Below are 9,105 nucleotides of genomic sequence, written 5' to 3'. Positions count from 1 at the left end.
GTCTAAGTCTGAAATAGCACTGGCAGGACATCAAGGACATACTTGAAGAATAAAAATGTCCTTGAGAAGATAGGGAAGAAAACCCCACCTTTGAGGAAGAAAATGAAGAAAGAGGAGGAGGTGCGGAAGGTAGACCTGGTAAAAGAAACTTTTTTCTAAAGAATTACAAGAATGATGTATGGGTTTGGGGATGATTAGAATCCTTATACTAAGCCAGTGGATAATCTTGAAGACTTTGTCATAGAGTTCATCACTGAAATGCGTCAAGGAAACATCAATTGGAAGACAAGGTCAAGTACAAATTGAAGATATCTTTTTTTTTTTTAATATTTATTTAGGCTGCTCCTGGTCTTAGTTGAGGCATGTGGGATCTTCGTTGCCACGTGTGCGACCTTTAGTTGTGGCCTGCAGACTCTTAGTTGCAGCATGTGGACTCTTAGTTGTGGCATGCATGCGGGATCTAGTTCCCTGACCAGGGATTGAATCCAGGCCTCCTGCATTGGGAGCAGCAGTCTTACCCACTGGACCACGAGGGAAGTCCCAGATATCTTCTTCATCTGAAAGGATCCCAGGAAGTTTGCTGAGGTTAAAGTCTTGTTTACTATGAATGAAGAACTGAAGCTTCTTTTATAATTTTAAATTTCTGAAGCTTCATTATTTTCTGGGGCAACCATAAATAGTAACAATATTTTCTACAGTAAGGTCCTGACACCTAACCATGTAAATAAAAGAAAAAGAAACACAAGATTTTCATGTCTTTGATTTTTGAGTGATATTTGAGATTTTAATTGCCTGCCTTTATAATACCATACTCAAATTACTTATTGGGTTTTAATGACCACACAAAAGCTAAAGTATCTTGCAAACCATGTAGCTCCTTCTGACTTTTGACTATCTGAATTAAGTATTACGTGTCTTTGTGCCATTGTAGGCTATACTATAACTGTTTAATATGTGAAATATAAATGTCACCTTGGACCCTATAAGTGAAAATGTGTTTCATGTATTCTCATTTCCAGACAACAGCAATTAACAGATTATTAAGGATAGTGAATTAATTTGTGTTTCTCTTTTGTAAGAATGTTTATCTGTCTCAAAAGATAACTTGTTTTAATATTTTCTTCAGATAGCGAGTGATTTTTTTTTGAGAAACTAAGTTTCACATGAATGCTTCAGAGTTGGAAGGCTTTTTTTTATTTAAAAGCTTTGGGGCTTATACATACTATTTGTCAAGTTGGAGGAGAACCCATTTTCCCAGATCAGATTAAAGCTTCTAAAATAAATGCTTTCAGTAGTGGCTGGAATGGCATTGCTTAAAAAGCTGACAGCCCAGGGGCTTCCCTGGTGGTGCAGTGGTAGAAAGTCCGCCTGCCCATGCAGCGGACACAGGTTCGTGCCCCGGTCTGGGAGTATCCCACGTGCCGTGGAGCGGCTGGGCCCGTGAGCCATGGCCGCTGAGCCTGCGCGTCCGGAGCCTGTGCTCCGCAACGGGAGAGGAGAGGCCACAACAGTGAGAGGCCCGCGTACCGCAAAAAAAAAAAAAAAAGTTGACAGCCCAATAAGCATTTGGTATAGTATTTTATTAATATTTGTTAGGACTTGTTCATTGTGGAAAAGTGTCCTTGACTAAAATCAAATATAGCTATGGAAATCAGTTGCTCAACTTACTGCCGTTCAGGATACACAGATTTTGAAATTGCATTTAAAGGGATCAATGAGTGCTATTATTTGTGAAACTGAACATTTTGTGTGCTGCTTATAAACATTATCTATCAATCAGTACTTGGGAAAGTTCTACTTTCTTAACCTATTAATACCAGGAATAAAATATGAAAAATTAAACAGAAAACAAATTACCCTGGGGGCACAAATCTTTGAGAAGTTGGAAATACCTCCCTCCCCCAGAACTAGAATTACTGGGCAATCTTTTTCTTAGCTTCCCCATTTCATGGGGAAGCTGGTTTATGCCATTCCCTTTGTTGTTGTGCAGCCAAGATTAACAAGATGGGAATAGTGGGTCATACCACACTCATGGCTGACTCTGAAGGGCTCAGCAAGCCAGGGAGAAATGACCTCTAACGTCTGTAAAATTCGCCTTTCAAGTTCCACAACTTATTTCAGAGTCATCTCATGACCCTCATGTGCCTCTTTGTAAAGTCCTATTTAGCAATTTCAGGGGACAAAAAAAATCTTGCCACTTCCTTCTCCACTAAGCCAATTCTCTGAAAATGGATAGACTGGCCTCAGTGTTTATAAATCCAGAATTTTCACAGGGATAGGGATGGAGAAAGTCATCTTTTCTGGTCACTGTTCTATACTCTTCCTCACTGCATCCAGTGCTGACTGCAGCTCCATCACTCTCTTGCACGTTTACATGTCTCTTCCTATGATAAAAGGGTTGTCTGTGGCACCTCCACTATTCTGTTTGTTGAAAAGTGCAGCATCTTTGGCCAGTTTGGTGTGGCTTGAAGGAAGTTCAAAGGGCTGTTCTAAGTTACATTCTATGGAAGTGTTTATTTTCTTATAGCTCCATCCAGTTGCTGCATTTGAAGAAAAGCTTTACTTGGTATTTGCCCCATATTTAAAGTCAAAGGGTTTAGAATTTTGAACCTGACCTGTGGAGCAGAGGTTGAAAGCACGTAACTCTTGTTTAATACCCACGTTCCCTTACTGCCTGGGTATCTATCTGACCCCTTTCCACAAACATTTTTTCAATCCTTTCAAATCTTCAGTATAAATTTGTTACATCTACCGTCATTTGTAAAGTTGGAGAGTCACTGCTTCAGCTATTTGACAGACTTCCCAAAGTGAAGGGTTTGATACCCATTACCTAGAGTATCTCAAAAGCAAGTTGCTCTCCCATCACTTTCCTTTCCCACTGCCCAGCCTTTCTATATACAATGCTGGGAGGAAAGTGCTCCTTCTCAGGTGATGGGCACTATATATTTGGTATATTAATGGGTAATCTGAGGCAAAAGCAAGAGGATATAATTTCTTTACTCAACACCAATTTGGATGCTGTTATGGACTGAATGTCTGTGTCCCCCAAAATTCATATGTTGAAATCTAATCCCCAATGTGATGTATTTTTCCAAGTAAAAGCTTTGGGAGGTAATTAGGTCAGAAAGGTGGAGCCCTCACGAATGGGATTAATATCCTCATAAAAGGCCAGAGAACTAGCTTATTCTCTTTCTGCCATGTGAGGATATGAAGAAGTCAGCTGCCTGCAACCAAAAGAGCACTGTCTCCAGAACCTGACCGTGCTGGCACCCTGATCTCAGACTTCCAGCCTCCAGAACTGAGAAATCAATTTTGGTTGTTGCTAAGTGACCCAGTTTATGGTATTTTGTTATAGCAGCCCAAGCTAAGACAGATGCTCACACCCTGAATGAAGGAAATCCTTATATTTCATTTCAAAATATATTCTCTCTCCTTGACTTCCATCTTTTATCTCCTAACAACTCTGGGTCCATTTTTTTTTTCATTGTACTCCCCCTCTGGCCAATCTATTCTTGCAGAGCCATGGCAGGACATCTTTAAATTCATGTTTTTCATAGAAAACACTAAAAGGAAAATCTCTACAATCACTAGTGACTACGTACTGGGAACCTCTGTTCTCAATCTTCCTCCACGTTGTGTTCTTTGTATTCTCGGGATAACATAAGCTGTATTTGAATTGCTGACACACTGAAAATGAAGTTTAAGATATATGCATATAAAGTATATGCTGTATTGGTACACACTAATGGTAATTTAGAATATGGAACTCAAAAGACAACTATTTGTAGCATATATCTTTTTCTTGAACCTTACCCGAATACACATACTATAATACAAAACATTTATAAGACAATCAGGGAAATTTGAACACGGGATATTTGATGAATTTTTTTTTTTAGGTGCAATAATGGTATTGTAGTTTTCTTAAGTGCTCTTTTAGGGATACTAAAATACTTTTGGATGAAATGATGTCTGGGATTTGCTTCAAAATAATCTGGGGGTAGAGGAGAGTGAAGAAGAGCTACACAGAGGAAACAAGATGGATCATGAAACAATGAATATGGGCACATGGAGATTCATTACACTCTACTCTCTTCATTTGTATGTTAAAATTTCCCACAGTAAAAAGTAACAAAACACAGGGTGGCAGACATATATTTACTCTGACACCAGTTATTTGCGCGAGATGAGTCCAGGTCTCACCCCCAAACTCCCCAGCCTTCTGGAGAGAAATGGAGGCCGAACATCCCAGGCTACCCGCCTGAGTACCTCAGCAACAGAGGCTGGCTGTCCCTGGGAGCAGCACTGCCTGTTTCCGTTGTCACATGTGGTAGAGATGAAGGAAGCCTGGGTGAATGGACATGCTTCTCAATATACATAGAGGAGGAGAGGGCTACATGGAGTTTAACATCCACAGGGAGGCAGGAGAGGCTGCTCACCCTCAGATTCCACGTTCTCTAGGTGTTCTGGGCCTACCTGACAGGGTTCAAGGTATTCGGTGCTATGAAGCTTCCCCAGTTGGGCACGTGGGGCTGTAGAGCACACAGGCTCCTGGCTCACTTGCAGCTCCAAGGCTGAGTAGGGCAGAATTGACCCTGGGGCCTTGCACATTTCCTAGGATTAGCCAGCAGAGACTAGGGTCTCTGTATCGCACCCACTCCTGCTTCCCACTCCGCGACAGCACAGAAAATGGGAACCACGAAGGTATATTCAAACTGGGGTGAGGGAGGAGTGCCATGAACATTTGACTCTTCCCCAGCCTTGGCCTGCTAACAGTAGGAGGAAACAGTGCCTAGATGGTAGAAAATAGGATGGTAACCACCCATGAAAACAAGCCAAAAACTGGGGCACTGAGGATTGCCTGTCCTTTGGAGCCCAAAATATGATGATTTGTGTCACAAGTGCATGTCTTGGGAATGTGGCTGCTTGCATTTTATTTCCTTTTCATTTGTTCAATATCATCCTCCCCCCGTACCGTTTCCTATTGAGTACCTGTGTCAAACACGCTTTCTCATTTAACCTTTCCCTGAAGATTACGAGGAAAAAATACCACTTGAGGAAGGTGCTATTAGCCTCATATTACAGATACAGAAACTGAGGTTGAGAAGTTAAGCAACTTCCCTTAAGTTCATACAGCTTACAAGTGTAAGAGCTGGGATATAAGCCTTATACTTACTTCACAAAGTTGTCTCCAGGTTGGGGAAGGTGACGTTGACCCTGGAAATCCGCCGAAGAACCCCAAAAAGAGAGGGGCTCATAGGAGACAAAACTGAGACTGTGTTCTTGTATCACAACTGGCAGTTCTGGGTGTAGATGGATCAAAGAAGACTGTTCCCATGCTAGGCACCATCCTTGGTACACATAGTGCCTCACTAGGCCTCCCTCCCCACCACCACATCCTAACCGTTTCCAGAAATCTCCTGGGCTCCATGAGCAGCTCCCATTATCATCTACAGGCAATGATGCTTGCGTCAGCTATCTGTCATCCCCTGGCCACCCAACTTCCACCACTGAATAACGGGAAATAGTAGTGCACACGTGCTGCTCTCTCCCCTTTCTCGTCACCACAACCCAGTTCCTTTTCCCTCTATTCCACCAATAGAGGGAGCTCTGACCAGCTCACCGGGCCTCTCAGAATCAGACGCCACTTTCTGAACTCAGGCCCATTTGACCACTGAGCAATACAAGAAACTATCAACTACCTCCCCCAAATCTCCCTCTTCCTTGGCCCTGTGACACTTCCTCTGGGGGCCCCTGCTCCAGTGATGATCCCTGGGGCTCTGCTGTGGGTTCTTTAACTCTCAGAACTGCCCAGGGCTCCGCCCTCCTCCTGCCCTATACTCTCTCCTCAGATATCTGCCGCCTCACCTGATTCCCAGGCCTCTGGCTGCTTACTCTGTCTTGACCAAGTCCTATAGGCCAGTGCCCATCTGTTCACCTCACACTTCAGGACTTGTATGATATGCCATGCTGCAGGGTGTGGGATCTGGCTTTTCGGGTGGTCAACTAACACAATCCCAACAAGTGAAAGGGAGCAAACACCCAACAGGGCAAACTTGGAGCAACGAAGGACAGCAGACAGAAGAGAGAGGAGGCGAGTTTGCTCTCTCCATCCTTCCATCGACCCAAACGTAGCATTTCTGAATAGTCTATCCAGGGACATCACACTTGGACAAGTGGCCAGTTATTTGTGAAGCAGTGGCCCACTCATTAAAACAAACCTTGTGTTTTCTTCTCTTTTCCTGCCTAGCTTTCCTCACCCTCACTGCTTGGGGATTGTATCTACCAATAAAGCACTAGGACTGCAGCTTTGCCTCAGGTTCAGTTTTCTAAGTAACCTGAATTAAGACAATACACCTACCTCATCCCAATCATGTCTTCAACCACCACTGACACACTCCCAACCCATTCCCCAAAGTTTATCTCCAATCCAGACTTCTCTGCTGAGCTCTATACGCAGTTGGATCCAACTGCCAATGGACACCTCCACTTGGACACTCTCACAGGCACCTCAAACTCATTTCTAAAATGAAACCCATAGTGCTGCTCCCCAACCGTGTGCCCTTCTCCTGTGTTTTGGGGGAGTCAGAGATGAAAGACACCTTAAAGGAACTCTCAGTCTGGCTGAAGGAGACAGATGGGTGAACTCACAATTACAATGGAAGGAGACACGTACTGGTATAAAGCAATGCCATAGGGGCATGTACTGAAGAAGAGAAGGAAGGCTGCTGTGGGCTAGACTTGCATGCGTTCTCTCATTTAGCCTTTACCACAGCCCTGTAAGGTTTCGTTATTCCTATTTTGCTGTTGAGAAAGCAGACCAGAAATTAGAAACCTCGCCAAGGTCACAAAGCAACTAAATCCAAGCACACCTGAAAAAAAAAGGTTCATATTCTTTGCTGCTCCAGAAGAGGAGCACCTAAGAGGTTACAGGAATTGGAGATTTCCTAAGGTAGCAGTGCCGGAACTGTCTTAATAAATGAACAGGCTGTCAGCTAAGATGGGGTGGGGTGGGGTGGGGGCAGAGAGATAGAAGGGAAGGAAGGAGGTAACTGGCATTCTTGGCAGTGGGAAGAGGCCTGAGCAATCACATGGTGGCAAAGCAACTGCAGGGGTTCACTAAGCCCAGACCATAAGGCACAAGAGAGGCTGGACAGGTGGGCAGGATCCAAATCATGGATGGCCTCGTGCGCCATCCTAGTGAATTTAAATTTTAAATTCTAGACACTTGGAGGAACCATTTCAGGATTTTGTTTAACTTTTAAATTCTACTCGAAAGAACCATTTCAGAATTTAAACAGAGAATGACAGAGCCCAGTGTGCATTTTAGAAAGGTCTCTCGGGCATCCATGAGAATTGGGTGAGAGAGGCAACAGAGGTAGGATGACTACTTCAAAGACTGCTGAAATACCCAGAGCAAGAAATTATACACAAAGTTAGCAGTGGAGGGAGTGGAAAAAAGTGAACAGATGTGAGAGACAGTAATGAAGGAAAAACTGAACAAGACTGGGTAACTAAATTAGCTAAGGAGAGTGGAGAAGCCATCAGATACCCTGGTTTGTGGCTTGTTATATACAGGACATGGAAAAGATGCTTTCCATTTTAGACATGCTGACTTTGAGATAGATACCAGCAGGCAATTGAATAAATAAGTATGGTATTCGGAAAGCAGTAATGGTGAGAAACCACTACCAAGGCAAACGGACAGAACAAGAAAGCCCTGTCCTCTTCTCGTACCCCCGGGAGTTGCCCAGTCTTGGCCCTTGGTATCTTAAACACCAATGGGAAGGGAGGCCAGCAGCTTAGGTAGAAAGGACAGGAACACAATCCAATCCCAGGGAAAGAACAGTGTGGTCTGCAACTTGCTCAGCACTAGAGGAGGCCAATTTGGAGAGGTGAGGTAAAGACCCTCTGATATCAAGACACAGCCACCCTCCTCAACCAATTCTGGAAGAATTAAGCCCGAATACCCTAAGGTATCCCTTAGGTATATGCATCTAGAATGGTATCAGCTATGTGTAATCCTTGAGAGTACTGAGGAAAGTCACACAAATCATTTTCTCTTGGAACCCCAGTTGAAAAAGGCTAAGGTGCAGAGCAGGTATCAAAACACCATAATCCACTGACCTTCCCAAAGGGTACATCAACTGGGAATGCGCCCAGCGCTAACGTGTGCCCTGGGCTCCCAACCTGGAACCTCCTTGTCCTGTTTGCTCCTTTCCCACAAGCAGAGGACCTGACCTAGCTGGAGCTGCTCCTAAGCACTAGGGGTCTCTCCCTCCAATTGGATCAGAGACCTCTGGCAGCCTGCGTAGGATTTCCCCAAGGAGGGAATAAAAGAGAGCATCAAGGGAATTGCCTGGCAGTCCAGTGGTTAGGACGCCACACTTCCACTGCATGGGGGCGCGGGTAAACGACGCAGACCAAAAAAAAAGAGAGAGAGACGGACAGAGACAGTATCAAGGAGTCAGCCAACTGAATTAAACTGGGGTTAAGTTCTAAAATGCCGGGGCACTGCTCATTGGCCTAACGGGCCCCAAATCTAGAAGTGATTTCAGTAGGTCTGGGCCAAGGCCCAGAAATGTGCAAATTTTTTTTCAAAGGAGCTCCCCAGGTGATACTAATTTGTAGTGGGACTTGGGAGCAGCTTTTGCAACTTCTATCCTTTCTTACCGGTCTGTTGCTTTGGTCTTCCCTTGCTTAGTAAATGTTCCCTCTGAGAGACCCCAGATCTTATGGGGAGACTGTGCCAGTGCATCAGAAAGTTGTCTGGGGTGACGATCATACCATTAGCCCAGCTCCAAACACTGGCCTGAAGAGCAGTGGAAGATCCAGAAAGCAGAGGCAGGCCTGCTGGCAGAGACTACATACTCCTGGCCTCCTAACTCCATAAATGAACTCAGGAGCTAAGCCCGTGGTCTAGCCCTTTTCCCCTTGCTCCGAGAAACTTACTGCACACAAATTTGAGGAACGCGGCATTCTACTGGTCACTAGAGGGAGACCTTCAAATATGACCCAGCCAAAGCCTCCTCAGCATCCCTTCTCCTCCACCCCTGCTCTGAGCCAAATGGCCCAAGTCCCACTCCCAGCACCACACAGAGAACA

Source organism: Phocoena phocoena, chromosome 14 (assembly GCF_963924675.1).
Source record: "Phocoena phocoena chromosome 14, mPhoPho1.1, whole genome shotgun sequence".
NCBI lineage: Eukaryota > Metazoa > Chordata > Mammalia > Artiodactyla > Phocoenidae > Phocoena > Phocoena phocoena.
The sequence above is the reverse complement of the archived record's forward strand: the minus strand, read 5'-3'. Positions refer to the sequence as shown.